The following is a 15,384-nucleotide window of genomic DNA, read 5'->3' as shown; positions in this document are numbered from 1 at the left end:
CTCCCAGTAGATAAAATTGCAGACTTTACTCCTGACATAGGTAGAATTATCAGGCTCTACAAGGTGGTCATCACAGAAAACCAGGAGATTTAAAGCAATAATTTTACAGTGGTATAAATGGTGACATTTATACATTTAACATTCATCTGGCATGAAAGAAAATGTCAGTCTCCATAACCCACTGCCTCCAGTACCCCTCCTCAAAACAATATGAGGAACACCCTTGAAAGTACAATTAGGATAGTGAACAGGGAATCAAAGATCAACAAGAAATAGGTAGCATTCCATCTAAAGAATCACAGATTGCATTTGACATTTAGCATTTGACACAGGCCTTAATATTGACATTGAGGGGAACTCTGACAACATGTACTCATTTCAGATGTAACACAGACATTCAGGTACAATTCCATTTTCTCTTTATCTCTTTTTAGCATCTTACTCCTCTCTATAGCATGGGAACCTGACCTGTCCTTCTTAGAAGACAAAACCCACAGGAATCAGGATGTAGAAGTATGCCTGAATAGCTGCAGAAGACGAAAGAACACCTTCCTTGCTTCTTTAACTGTGATAATCTCCCAAAAGAGTTGGAAGCACAACTGGAGATCATGTTTCAGATATCTTACTATCAATAAATGTAAGCTGTTACTATGTTTTTTGTTCTGAGAAGTATGTTTTTATGTTCTTATGAAGGTGTTGTAGGATTTTTACAGTGCCAGCTTGCACAATATTTTTAGAGTCTATGGATAGAATAGCAATGATACTGGATCTACCTTCATGCCTCAGAAAGTAAACAGCTGCAGATGTTGATGTAGTTCATATCACTTCAAGTCATCTGTTCTTTAAGAAGTTCTCTTAAAATCCAATGCATTTAAAGATCCTTATTCAAATTTTGGGAAGCAATCTTTATGGTGAGTTGCAATACATTTCTAAAAGATGCAAAACCATGGCCTGCTTGTCATATAAACAAAAATGTAGGTCACTTTATATCATAGAATTCAACTTTTGTTGGTGCAACAATCAAACAACATTAAAAATAGTTGTAACTATCAGATATGGCTTTTCTTTCTATGTTCTCTTGCTAATATTTCTTTACACATCTTGTTTTCAAATGTGAGTGAATTGTCACTTTTTTTTGAAAAAAATAAATAGAAATTTCTGATCATTATGTCATTGAAAACATTAAATTAAATCTACTGATTTAAATAGACTTTTGAAATGTCATCTTTTAAGTCAGCATAATGGCATTATGATATTTATAATAGTGTAAAAACTATTAATGTTATCTTATGTTGTTTTAGAAATACCTCTGACTGGCTTTTCTATAATGTGTTTTCTCAACTGCTTTAAATTTTAAAATTAACTCAACAGTGTAACAATAGATAGATTGATTGATTTATTTCTACTTTACCCACAGCTACAGAATTGTATAGACTTTGTTTTGTAAAGGTAATTTATACACCTCTATTTTCTTTCCTAGGGATTTCATAAATTGTGTGTCTTAGGGTACTGCAGTCATAGAATCATTGAATTGTCCAGGTTGGAAGGGACCTTTAAAAACATCTAGTCCAACCATCAACATAACTCTGATTAAAAAAAAAACATCACTAAACCATGTCACTAAGCACTATGTCAACCCATCTTTTAAATACCTCCAGGGATGATGATTCAACCACTTCCCTGGGCAGCCCATTCCAATGCTTAATAACCCTTCCAGTGTAAAAATCTTTCCTAATATCCAATCTGAACCTCTCCTGGCACAACTTGAGGCCTTTTCCTCTTGTCCTATCACCTGTGACTTGGGAGAAGAGACTGACCCCAGCCTCTCTACAACCTCATTTCAGGTAGTTGTAGAGAGCAATAAGCCTCCTTTTCTCCAGGTCTCTCTCAGCCTCTTCTCATAAGGCTTGCTCTCCAGATCCCTCACCAACTTCGTTGCCCTTCTCTGGACCCACTCCAGAACCTCAATGTCTTTTTTGTGGTAAGGGGCCTAAAACTGGACGTGGTACTCGAGGAGGGCCCTCACCAGTGCCAAGAACAGGGGGACGATCACCTCTCGAGTCCTACTCACCATGCTGTTCCTGATACAGGCCAAGATACTGTTGGTCTTCTTGAACACCTGGGCACGCTGTTGGCTCATGTTCAGCCTGCTGTCCACCAACACCCCCAGGTCCTTTTCTGCTGGGAGCTCTCCAGCCACTCTTCCCCAGGCCTGTAGCGCAGCATGGGGTTGTTGTGACCCAAGTGCAGGACCCGGCTCTTGGCCTTGTTGAACCCCAGCCAATTAACCTCAGCCCATAAATCCAGCCTATCCAGATCCCTCTGCAAGCCTTTCTATTCTCCAGCAGAGGATGATCTAACTTGGTGTCGTTTGCAAATTTACTGAGGCTGCACTCGATCCCCTTGTCCAGATCATTGATGTCCACAAAGCAACCCAATCAAATGTTCAGATTGCCTGTCTCTCTTCAGAATGGTGGTACTATGAAATCACATAGGTTTGACCAATCTCCACCTACAATTTGCTTAGATCTGTTGAAAACTTCTGGTAGGATTTCCTAAATACAGTCAGATTGGAATTAATGGTGCACTTACAAGAGTTATATTTCAAAGACTTTTTTAGGATTGCAACAGGCCAAATGTTCTTCTATCTGGAATAAATCTTCAGTCAACTGTTGCTGTTTCCTTTCCTCTGTGCTGTGTGTGCTCTTGGCTGAGTGGGAGCTGTGAGTTCTCTTTGGCTGTATCCGTAAAGAGTTTGCCTTGGCATGTGTGAAACTGCCAGATTTTAGATTCATGCCAAGCATGCCCACAATTTTTCAAGCCTGCATATTTGGTTCTGCTATGAGGACCCTTGGTAAGGGCTGAAAATGAGGAGCTAGAGAAAGGAAAGGAACACCATCTTCAAGTGCTTTTGCTACTATTGAAGAGCGTGGGGGGGGGTTTCTATTCTATCCAAGAGATACTATTAGGTATAAAAGAATGCTAAAATATAGAACCTTGTCCTTTTTAATTTGTCCCTATTAGGTTTTAGTCCAAGGTGGTTTTGGGTTTTGATGTTGGGATTTTTTTTGTTTCTTGGGTTTTTTTCTCTTTGTTGGAGAATATTAGTACAAATTTGTGAATGGACTTAATATTTCTTCAGAGAACATTTCCTCAACCTGAGAAAAAAATGGACACCTACTATGTGTGAATACTTTCACCTTTCACATGTATTCCTCTAGCAAGTTACTTGGAAACTCTCCTATTGCATACTAAAATCCAGTATAATAATTTCTACTGTACTTCCACTTTAATACAATCATGATGGATTTTTTCCTAAAAAATACTCCTGTAGTGCAACAATGACAGCGGTGTCAAAGATCCAGTCAAATTCTTTTGTTGTCCATTAGGTCCTTATATTGAAACACTTCCTGCCTGTAATTTGCCCTTTTTTTGGTTTTATTTTGTTTTGTTTTTTTCTGAAAATAAGCTCTGAGATCAATCTGTCAGTGCTTGAATCTATCACAGTATGATTGAGGTTTTCTTTCTCTTTACTTCCTTTTACTGCCATGCCCAAAACACAGAAGTTTGGAACTTTTTTTGACCTGAATATAAATAACAAAGATCACTGACCTGCAGTCTGCTCTTCCCTCTTTATCAACATTTAATGGAAAAGGGGGGGAGGAAAAGGGAAAATGCATGCTGTTAGCTATTACCTTTACAAATGACTTGCTAGCCTTTTATTTGTCTTCTTATGCTTCAAACACTCAAAGGACATTTTCAGAATTTCACTAGATGCAGGTTCAATCCTGAGATGACTTGACAAGCTGTATCTTCCTTAAGAGATTTTGACATGGTATTAAGCCATAGTTACAAGCCAATACTTGAATGTGGAGCCCTGGGGAAATCTTTCAAAAGTGGAACACAACATTTACAGCAGGAGGCAGGTGTCTGCACCACTGAAGCAAACAACAATATGATATATTTAGTATCGAAAATGGAAGCAAAACTACTGCCTCTTTACCACTGGGGACAATGGAAGAGGTTGAATGAGAAAAAAAGCATTATTTTCAGCCCTGGAGAATTTTAATTTACTGACAGAATGAAATATAGTCTCATCACGGCAGGTGCAGCAAGTGCCAGGTGCTGTTCACAATATTGTCTTTGAATTTATGTGTTTTCGAAACATTGAGAGGATGTGAAGCAGCTGCACTGGCCATGTGGAGAGAAAGCAAAGAGCTTTTAATTAGCAATAAGAGGGCTGTTAATTTCTTTTAGGAGCCGTCTTTGCTTTGCACTCATACCAGAATCTCAGCAGGAGCTCTGTGCAGCCCCAAACACACAAAGAAAATCAAGTAAGCCATGTGTTATAGCAGATTTAAAGCAGAAGTGAAATAAGGGTCTGGCTTTCAGCTAAAGAAACTCTTGGCAGTTTTGATTCTGAGAAATGAGATTCACAGATGAGGGACTGCATAAAGATTTAAAAATCTCAGTCAAATTTCTAACCCAAGTGGTGTACAACATAACACTCAGAGATCACAGTACAAAAAATGTATCCATTCTGCAATGGGGTTCCTGCTGAAATGTAATACAGTAGCTGTTTGGGCTGAACTAAATGATGGAGACCAAACACTGAGGTAAATCAGAGCCTGAGAAATCTTACATGAGATAACATTAGAGATACTAAACCATTGGCACAACTACCAGCTTTGGCTTGGACAAAGAATTTAATATTTTTGAAGTCTGGTACCAAGTACTGCCAAGGTCCAGTCTCTCTCCAAGTCGGCATACAGATGACTTTCCATTAGAAAAAGCCAAAAGAAAGTGTAACTCGTATTGGTTTTGATTCTGTCAACCTCAAAAAGACAAAAGATGTACTTTTTCCAATGTATCATTTACTTCATTGTTAAAGGCTTAAAAATGTTATATTCAGCACTTCAGAGCCACCAGTGACTTACTTGGCTTTCATTTAGAGAGTTCCTCAACCAAGTCTGAATCATTCTATGATTCTGTGATTTGAAATCTGAGGAGATATTCCTCCTCTTACTGAGATAAATGTTAACATTGTGCAATATGTTATTGGATGACAGGGAACATGAGTTATGAATGTGTAAAAAGTCTGATTTAAAAATAATTTCCAGATATTTTAGTAAGTTTGCTGGTTTGTAAATGCAGTTATGCTCAATAGATTCTTTTTGATAACCAAGGAAATACAGAAGAGCACTTAACGGTATATAGGAAGGTATCTGTTCAATATTATTTCAGGTTCCTGTTCTTAAATGAGATTTATTTATGTGTTTACATTTATGCTGTATTAAAGATTATTGCAGTGCAGAAAGTTAAACATGTTCATGAATCTTTACAGAGTAGGGAATTAAATATTAAATTAATGCAAATAAGAATGGTATATTAGGTCAAGACTGCATCTTTTAATTTAATCTTTCATTATGTAGCAGCAATTAGCATACTCAATTTATGGTGACACAAAAAATTAAATGGAGAACAACTGATAATGTATCATATCCCCATGGATAGCCTTCCAAGATATGACAGGAGTCTAATAAATGACTTTGTCAAGTCAAATGTCCATCTATCTTTACATTCTTAGTTAGCATATAGTAGTAATACGATATTTAAATTTAGTCTATTTTTGCAATATCTGAAAATAATAAGCAATTTCATGTATTAATTTTACAACTGTAGCAAAGACATATAAGGATAAATAAATCAGGGTTAATTAGCCTACCTTCTGATGCATTGCAAAAACTGTGAGGTTTATCATTAGTCAAGTTGAACAGAATCATACATTAGCCACTAAATACTTTTGTATTGTCATGCAACAGTATACAAAATATTATATTTATAAACAGAAAGAAGGAATTATGTTTAACTATCCCAATGTACTGGGTTTCGTAAGTAGGATAGAGATATGCTGATCTAAGATGTGGCTATGTTCAGGATGTTGTTCTTGGTGTAGAATGAATTCCTATCATCTCTAGTAGAAACCATAGAGACATTCAGGAGAACCTACTTTGTTTATGCTACTGTGTAACTTACAGGTTGTAAAGATGCTTTATTCATTTGCTGTCAGATGTTTTTATTCTGTGGATTTATACCACAAATACAGTGTCATATTCACACTGAAGAGAGGAGATCCTTCTGAAAATTGAAAACAGAGAGAGGATTTATGCACCTACCTACTGGGATAGAAGACTGTGAACATGAGCACTGATAGGAAACACACTGCAAAACCTGAATTGATATGATCCTCTTTAATTTCAGACAACAATGCTGATATAAAGCACAGACCTGAACAAAAGTAGAGCTATAACATAGGTTCCTTATTCAGAAAGATATTCTCATTACTATGAAGAAAGTAGGACAGACAAAAGCAGATGTTATTGTGAAACCAATATCTTCATCATTGTATGGTTATTCATAACAACTGCTTTGTTAAACCAAACCTGCTAAATCAGTATTTTTTCAAATATGCTTTTTATTATTCTGATATTTCAATTTCATGGGTAAGGAAGGTAAACTGATGATGACATTGATACTTTATTGCTGACCTGTATCATTCAGCTTTGCAACTTCTGTGACATCCTGGAAGACAAAATTTTGAGACTGTCTCCTTTGGACTTCAAGACACAAAAAAAATCAGTATCATATTTGATTTTTGTTTTAGCTGCTGAATTAATATAACTGTATACAATGGGAACTATAGCGCGATAACTCATGTGAACTCTGTGTCACATTTAGAACAACTACTTCAGTTAATAAACCCCAAGAAAAATGGGAATTCACCACATAACCATGATCAGGCAAGACTACATGCACAAATTACTGTTTAAGCTTTGAAACAAATTCAAGCTATTGTACTGTACTTTGATAATATTCTGATTATTAATGATTTTTTTAATTTTAAAATTTATTAATTTCCACTACAGCTTTCTGTCACTAAAAATCCTCTCTTTTCCTTTTGACAAGATCCACAGAAATGGACTTAACATGTGGGGACCTTCAAGAATGTCAAAGTATTGCTGACGCAAATTCCCATGATTGTCAGTTATAATCTATGGAAGCCATCACTGATCACTGTGTTGTATTAATATAAACATACTCACCCATCCATGCTAAGACAATATGAGAATGAATCATCTATCATTTTCTAGTCTTAGATTTTAATAGTATTTGAACAAAGTTATGCATAAAAATGCTTTCCATTGGTACTGGAATCAGTGTTTTCTATATTTTACTTTTATCTATATTTTTTTTTTAAATGCCTGAAAACAATCCAATCATTTATTCATATCCCAATACATATAGAAGTGGAAGGTTATGCTTAGTGTTTATTACATACTTGTTTAGAAACCAGTGAAATCCATTCTCAGTAAGAACATACTGATTCAAAACTGTTTTTCTATGTCATACACCATTCGGTTCCACTGCTGGCTGAATTCTTTGTGTTAACATCCTTCTTTGACTCGCTGCTTCACGTTGATCTTACTAAATGAATTACTGTCAGAGTTTAACATCTGCATGTATTTTCATTATGTGGTCATGTGATCATAATTTATCTTCTTATAACTAGTGTCTGTTATTGGGAAATCACATTGTGACTACCAAAGAAAGTCACATCTTTACTTCACTAGGTGAAGCACATCCAGTTTGCAAGTATAGGTCAACAGTTTTGTAGGAATGGTGACTAACTAATAAACATTTTCATGCTCCTCATCTCTCAGGATGTCACTCCCTCTCTAATTATTGGATTTATATTCAACAAACCATTTATGACATGACATCTCAGAACATACCCTGATCACTGCTACTATGATATGCTGTGATATAAGAAATAGTCTTTACATTTTGCTTTTTATCCTCATCTTTATACTCCTTTGTATCACAGGAACTTATATTTGCCAGAAGCTATGAAATAGGATTGAAGTAAGATCCTTCATGAATTGTCAGTATGTCTAGGCCTTTCTTAGAAGGTGCCAAGATTAGCATCTTCACTTTGACTGCCTGAAAAGTTCATTTCTAAGCATACAACTCCTTATTATTGCACTCTCTAAGTAGGAAGAATTATTAGATGTGGAGGATGGGGTGATATTCAATCAATGTAGGCCTATCACACAGTTTTGTATTATGTTCATGTATTTATTCTTAGTCCAGAAACAATTTACATAATGCAGCATTCCTCTCTCCATTCACGCACTGACAGTCAGTTAAATGCAGGACACCCAGGTTTATATGTTTTGTTATTCAAACTGCCTGCAAAAAAGTGTTTATATTCACCTACTGACTGCTATAGTTCTTTGTATTCTATTTCAGAAATACAAACTGAGTGTAGTCACCCCAGGCTGATTAATCAATGGAAGGATGGAGAAGGGAGATGGTACAAGTGTGTAGCAATTACTGCTTCAACATCACAGCTGTGTGGTCACCTGCTGTTTTAATGGCAGTTGTGCGTAACCAACACTAGGACAAGCTGTCCTAGTTCAGAGGTTGTATAAATATTGATGTGATTTCTAAACCATAACTCATATGCATGTTTTAAAATTAAATGTGCATACTACATGCATGCTGATAGTGAAACACACTTATTATAAGGTTAGCTGCTAAAAGTCTATTACTGTAATTCTCTGAGGCTGAGTTAATTTCAGTCATTTTAGCTCAAGCCACAGTAATCTAAAATAGAGGTGAAATTCAGGTCAGAGAATGCTGAGTGAAGGGTAAAATATTATGTACTATTCACTTTACAATTAACACATCTTCCCTTGAGTTGGAAGAGATAAGTTAGCTGTGACTCTTTGGACAGAAATCACTGGCCTATTTAATAGTGTGAGATGAACTGGAACCACTTGTTGTTATTATTTTGGTTTTTTTAACCTTGTTCTCTTGGATTTATGCCTGTAGAACCATGCACTTTAGTTTAATTCAGTGTTCTGGTAGTTTCATATGCTGATTTCTGTTTTTAAGCTCCATCTTGAAAGAATTACTGTAAAGATTCCCATGGAAGGCAGCAAGGGAAAATAAGAGCTTTATTCCTTCAGGCTACATAGGAACTGTTCTTTTTTGTCTTTCTTTGCTTAACATATCCTTTGTATGCTTTTGAGTGTGAGCTTACAGACATTCTTTTTTAACTTGGATCCTAATGTGATATATGAATTATTTAGAAGTAAATACTTCAATTACGAAGAAAAGTGAAGAGACTCTGTGACCTACTCTGGTAGGAACAATGGCCTATGCTTTTGGGAATAACACTGTCAATCATTTGTGCTGAAGCATGTGAAAATTAATACAAACCTTAGATGTGTGTGTAGAATGGCTAAAGGACAGAAGGACCTGCATCAAAAGCGAGGAAAATTATTTGTAATGGTTTAGTCATTTAAAAAAGCTACTAGACACTGTTTCCTCTTCATTACACAGTCACAAAGGCTACTTTAGTACCTTCAATTTGTTTTACAGCTCTCTCTAGAGCTTTCACCAAGATTATACTATATCACCCACTACACTACCATAAAGGTAAATATAGCTTAAGCCCCAGCAGTTTAAATATGCTGGACAGAGAGTAGATGGGGTAGCAGAAAGAGGCAATAAAAAGATGGTTTACCAAGACTTCATAATCGTGTTGCAGTCTACATCAGCTGGTACACAGAAGGATTGGATATCTTCTTTGTCACCCAGAAAGAACTGGAAGTGAAACTTATGTGACGGAATTTCATTTTAAATTTACATACCAGATCCATGGGTCTTATGCTGCATGCAGCTTCTGACTAGGTGCTGCTTCCATCTGCTATTGCTTTTATAACCTGCAATGGAATGAGTTTTTTCTCACAAGGGACGCTTTGGAAGGCAGCTTTTTCCAGCTTTGGAAGGTATGGAATGAGTTTTTTCTCACAAGGGACGCTGGGTAAACCAAACTTCCAGCTTTGGAAGGCAGTGAATAAGCAGATACTACAATAGCTATTACAAGGTGACACTGAACTGAGTATTCATTTATTTCCCATGTACTAGATAGTGCCATTTTTTAACCATTGTCTCCTTCCACTTCAGATTTAGAATACGACACAATCTAATTTATTTCATATTTCATACAGTGAACATGACATAGCCCTCCAATAGTATATTACAGATATTCCAGCCTTAAAGTAAATAGCAAATACAAACTAATTTGGAAGAATGAATAAAAGGGTATGCACCTTTCATTTCTAAGTCATTTATCTGAGATCAAACCAGTCCAATGGAAACTGACAGACAGTATTTTCTGACAGAGAAGATTAACGTGGTACCTCAGCCCCAGAAACGGCTCATCTTCATCCCTTTGACATTCCCTGGCACTGCTTATGTGGGAACAAAAAGAGACTAAAATTACTGAAATATGGAGAATGCATTAATAAGCAGTTAGTTTTAATATTTAATGCCGGTACTTAACAAAATAGGAAAACATAACTCACTAATATTGCTACAACTGAAATTTTGAATTAGCTTCATATCTTTCATGCACACAAAAATTTGGGAAATACAAGAGAACAACTGAAAACATTTTCAAACGACAAAATTTGCACATGCAATCTAAAGGCCTGTAGTTACCCAAATGGTGCAATTTAACTTCTCCTGACTAGAGCCTTCTTTGGTGCATACTCATCCATTTCAAGAATGGTCTGCTTCATTATATGATTTGGTATTTCCATACCCACGCTATGTTTCAGAATAAAAGGTATTTTGTGGCTTAAGGAGGTGGAGTACGAGAGAAACCATTCTCTCTCTCTTTTTTTTTTTCTTTTACATAGCTTCCTTGGGTTTTTGTGTATACCCAAAGACAAGCCCCCAGTCTGAGAAATAACCGTAGAAATATGATCAAGGGATGTCTGTGACACACTTCTGACCAATACAAAAATATCTCTAATAACAAAACCACCAAACTAAGCTTTCCTCAAAGCATGTTCCCTGCAATAGAACAAACCTTTGATGTCTTTGCCTTTATCCTGGTCTTTTCACTCCTTAGTATCTTCTTTTATGTCCTAAATCAAACATTTCTCCAAAATAGGTACCAATCCTCTAACCAGCTTTCCAGCTTTCCAAAGGCTGGAACAGCTGCAGCATTGACCACTGAAGTCAACAGCCATTAACCAAGTGTGTAGCCAAGAAGAGATTGGATGCATGTCTTCTGTAGCCTCTGTTTCTAAAAATTATCTAGTTGCTAAATACTGCTTTCTAAATTAAATAGTCTATTCAATATTATTTTGGTTTCAAATGTTCTCTTACGAACTGTAAAATACTTATATATCTAGTACCTTCCTCCATGTGAAAACTAATACTCTGAGCTGTGTAAGAAGGATGGCTTTTTATCAGTGTCATCATATGGAATGTTGAATTCTAAGTCTGTAAAGAAGTAAGTTAAAGGTGGTAAATAATATTTATTAACATGTAAGACTTATTCACCATTTAAGTATTCAGAACACCTAATTCAGTAACTTCTGTAAATTACTAAATTAACTAGCTACTGTACATCCTCTGAGCTACAGAAACTGATTATGCAAGAGATCTTAGACTGCAACAAACACAAGTTGAAACAAATTAATTTATATCTCAGTGACAGAGGTTTAAACTAGCTCATTTTACCTCAAATTTATAGGGGCAAATAGTATGAATGTTTGCCTATGGTTTTGGCTCTGATGACACACAGTGACTTGATGAGCTTCAAAAAGACCTGTCTGAGCCCTAAGTCAAGCTAATCTGTGTAGTGAAACACAGGAACCAGCTCAATTTCCAGTGAGGTTCATGGGCCCTTAAAATGGATCCAATAAAAAGAAGTTGAATACAATTATATCAAATAAAATAATTTCAGATATTGAGAGACCTTATATACAATATCATACAACAATGGTGGGAATGAAGGAATGAATTTATATAACTGATTTTTCTTTTAAAAACTATGACAGAACCATAAAAAAAACCACAAATAAACAAATTGCTCCCTAAATTCAATATCCCTTTCTGCAAGCTATTCATATGCATGCCTGAGGCTATGAGTTAGTTTGAACAGTCCCACGTGCACACTGCATCCACTCATCCAGCAATAATAACTCTTTATTCACCAAACATATAAAATATTTTTAGATAAATGTTTCCCACGTGCATTTTTGTAATATATAAGTATGCATTCAGGTATGCATATATATGTATATATATTATTGTATACATATATAAATGCACAAATACATAAACCTATATAATTATATATATAAGGTATTTATCTTTGGAAAATATTGTTTTTTCTTGTTACTGTAACACAAACAGATTAACCCTTCATAAAATAAGACCTATCTGCTGAATACATTCGTGTAGTTTGCTGCTAAATCACACTCATCATGTGATCTGTACTGATTCAAGGATGGGCAAATTAGTCTGCAATAAAGAGTAAGGTGTGAAATAGATACCTAAAAGTTATATGAGCTAAATCTTAACAGATCTCCTTAGACTAAACTTGCAACTAGTGCCAAGAAATAAGATGATAATTCTTGGCACTAGGTGATTCTTCTAATCTGTTCTAGATGTTTATCTTAAAATAACATGAATTACCCACTTGAAGTGACTATTTCTCTTTCTAGGATTCTCATTTGACAAGCTCAGTAGTAGAGTCTAACCTGAGACTGGTACATGTGTGTATCAATTTATATTTCGTTGCAACTTTGCTTAGTATTCCTCTTTCCTGGAAAAGTCCTCAGGTGGGATCCAGCTCCAGATTAGATCACCTGGACATATGCATATGTAGATAAAGTTAGGTCAACACAGTCAAGGGAAAATTCTGTTCACCCTGAAGGATCAGTTCAGGTCTGGCAATACTATAGCTCCATTCAGCTGCTTGAACAAAGACTGTTTGTACCTTTTGAGAAGACCAGTGATCATCTCATCAGCCAAATCAAAAGGGCAAGCCTCCTTTGCAATTTACATCGCATTTGTCAGTCTCATTCAGGAATTTAGGACACCATGGGGCATCCTAAATGATACTAGAAACCTAAGTCTAAGCAAATTAGTTTAAATCCCTTATGGTTTATCAACTGAATCACTGCCCATGCTTCATTGACTTCATTGTTTAGAGATCATCACTGAATGTCTATAACTTAAATATGGACATCTAGACCTAGATATCTCAATTTAAACATCTAGGGGCTGGATTAAAAAAAAAAATAAAAGCAAGTCTTAAATACATGTTGAGTATTACCTTAAATGAGATAGGATATCCACAAAATCCATACGCCTTGACAGATATGTCTTATGACCTATGAAGTCCTGAGTACTTTTAACTGAACTGAATTACACCATCAGTCTCAAACTGAACTTCAATTCTCGCGTAATTTTCATCACATGCAAAAATAATATGGAGATCTTTAATAAATACCTACAGATTTGTTTTCTCTGGCACAGTAAAGAGTAAGGCTGAAGACAGAATTAAGATTAAATGCCTTTCATGAAGCTGAAACAGGTTATTTAGTTTGATTTGGAAATTTGATTAATATTCCATTCTGTTAATTTGTAGAGCCATCCTAGTAACTAATAATATTTGTTTAATAAATTTTTAAACTTAATGATTTTCCTGGGAAACTACTTTAAATCCTACAGTGCAGATTAAACTCCTGATCCTCTTTGTATGGGATAAAGTTTTCTAGGAAGTTCAGAGCCAAAAAATGAGTTTAAATTAGCAGGTGTAGAACTTTAGAAGTAGGCAGTTCTCCAGCAGCAGTATGTATGATAATTGCTCAAATTGCCCAAAGATATTTTGTTAGTGTAATCTGTTTATATATTCCCTCTTTCTAATATTTACACTGATAAGAGCTTCAGAGATGTGTATAATTATTCTCTGTGGAAATAATCAAGATAATTAGTATACTTACTTGAAAATATGCAAAAACAGATTGAAAAATGCTTCACTAATCATTCTATCCTGATTTTATATATAAATAATGTATAATAGGCCCAGTTCTGCCTACTTTGAAATCTGTGGGCATTTTGCTATTATATTCTATAAAAACAGCATCAGGTCCAATACAAATATTTGAATAGTATGATGAAAGATAAACCACAAGTATACACTTTAGAACGAAGATAATACTCTATGATATTTTTGAAAGAGAAAAGGAAAGAAAAAAAATAAAGGGACTGCTTAATCTGAATTCTTACTTTAATATTCCCTTTTTCCTTGATAACAGTATTGGTCTTTATCTCCTTTTTTTACTTAAGACTTAAAGCTGTTTTCAGCTCCAGAAAACTTGAAGGTATATGAACAACAGACTTTTTAGAATTAAGTTTTATTGAATTAATTTGATTACATTCTTGAAGCGAGAAGAAATGTAGAATTCATTTTACTTTCTGAGCATGCTAGGCTCAACACCCAGTCATTTTCTGGGCACAAAGAGACATAAGGAAGGACATCTATCAATTCCCTTTGATTTCAAAAATAACATACAGGATGTTACCTTTGAATGCTTCACAATGTGGCACCCTGCTACTTGTCTATTTCATTGTCTTTTCTCTTTGTTTGACCTTTTGCTCCATATTTTCCATTTTTTTCCATATTTTGGTGCGTATTTTCCAAATTGAAGAGTTGGCTTCTGTAGCTCCTTCTTCAACTCTCATGCTTGTTTCCTGCTAATTCTTTATTATGTTTTCTTTTTCTTGTTGTCATGGCTTTTTTTTTTTTTCTGGTTTTAGTTATGCTACTTGCAACTGGAATGGCTTTCCATCTATTGCAAACAAAGATTGATCATAGATTTCTGAGATGTCTTAATAACTTGGGTCATCGTATTTTTTTTATTTTTCCAAAACTTATTAGCAGGACCCGGTAATGGAGACATTGATGAACACGACTGGATTTTTGCTGCTACAAAGCAATCATACATTTACTTTCTTGCCAACATTGTATATTTTAAACAAACACTCAGGCCCTGAACATGCAGCTTACCTTTACAGCTCCAAAACCTCTTTAACTATATGTACATGCATTTAGTATTGTTAAAAGAACAGAACTTTGCCTTTATTTCAAGGTGGGTTTTTTTGTCTTTGGAAAAAGCATACAAGTACTGAAGTGCATTACAATTTACAGAGAATATCAAGTATGATGAGAAAATATTCACTTCTTAAATTGTGAAATTATTTAGCAGAAGTCAGTTCACTGCCTGTTCAAATAAGTAAATCTACTTACAAGTCTTTGAAGTACTGATGCCTTAGTGATCAAAAAAAATCATTTTCCCTGTACTTGCAATTCCATAGCAAGTAAACATTACACAGATTAGGAAATAGTCCTTTCCTTCCTACTGATATCTATTATTCACACTGTAAAATTTCTTGCGCACTGAAGTGTTTTAAAGACAGAGATCTATAAGGTAGTTCCCAAAATAATAT

Source organism: Calidris pugnax, unplaced genomic scaffold (assembly GCF_001431845.1).
Source record: "Calidris pugnax isolate Ruff unplaced genomic scaffold, ASM143184v1 scaffold20, whole genome shotgun sequence".
NCBI classification, from domain to species: Eukaryota; Metazoa; Chordata; class Aves; order Charadriiformes; family Scolopacidae; genus Calidris; species Calidris pugnax.
The sequence above is the reverse complement of the archived record's forward strand: the minus strand, read 5'-3'. Positions refer to the sequence as shown.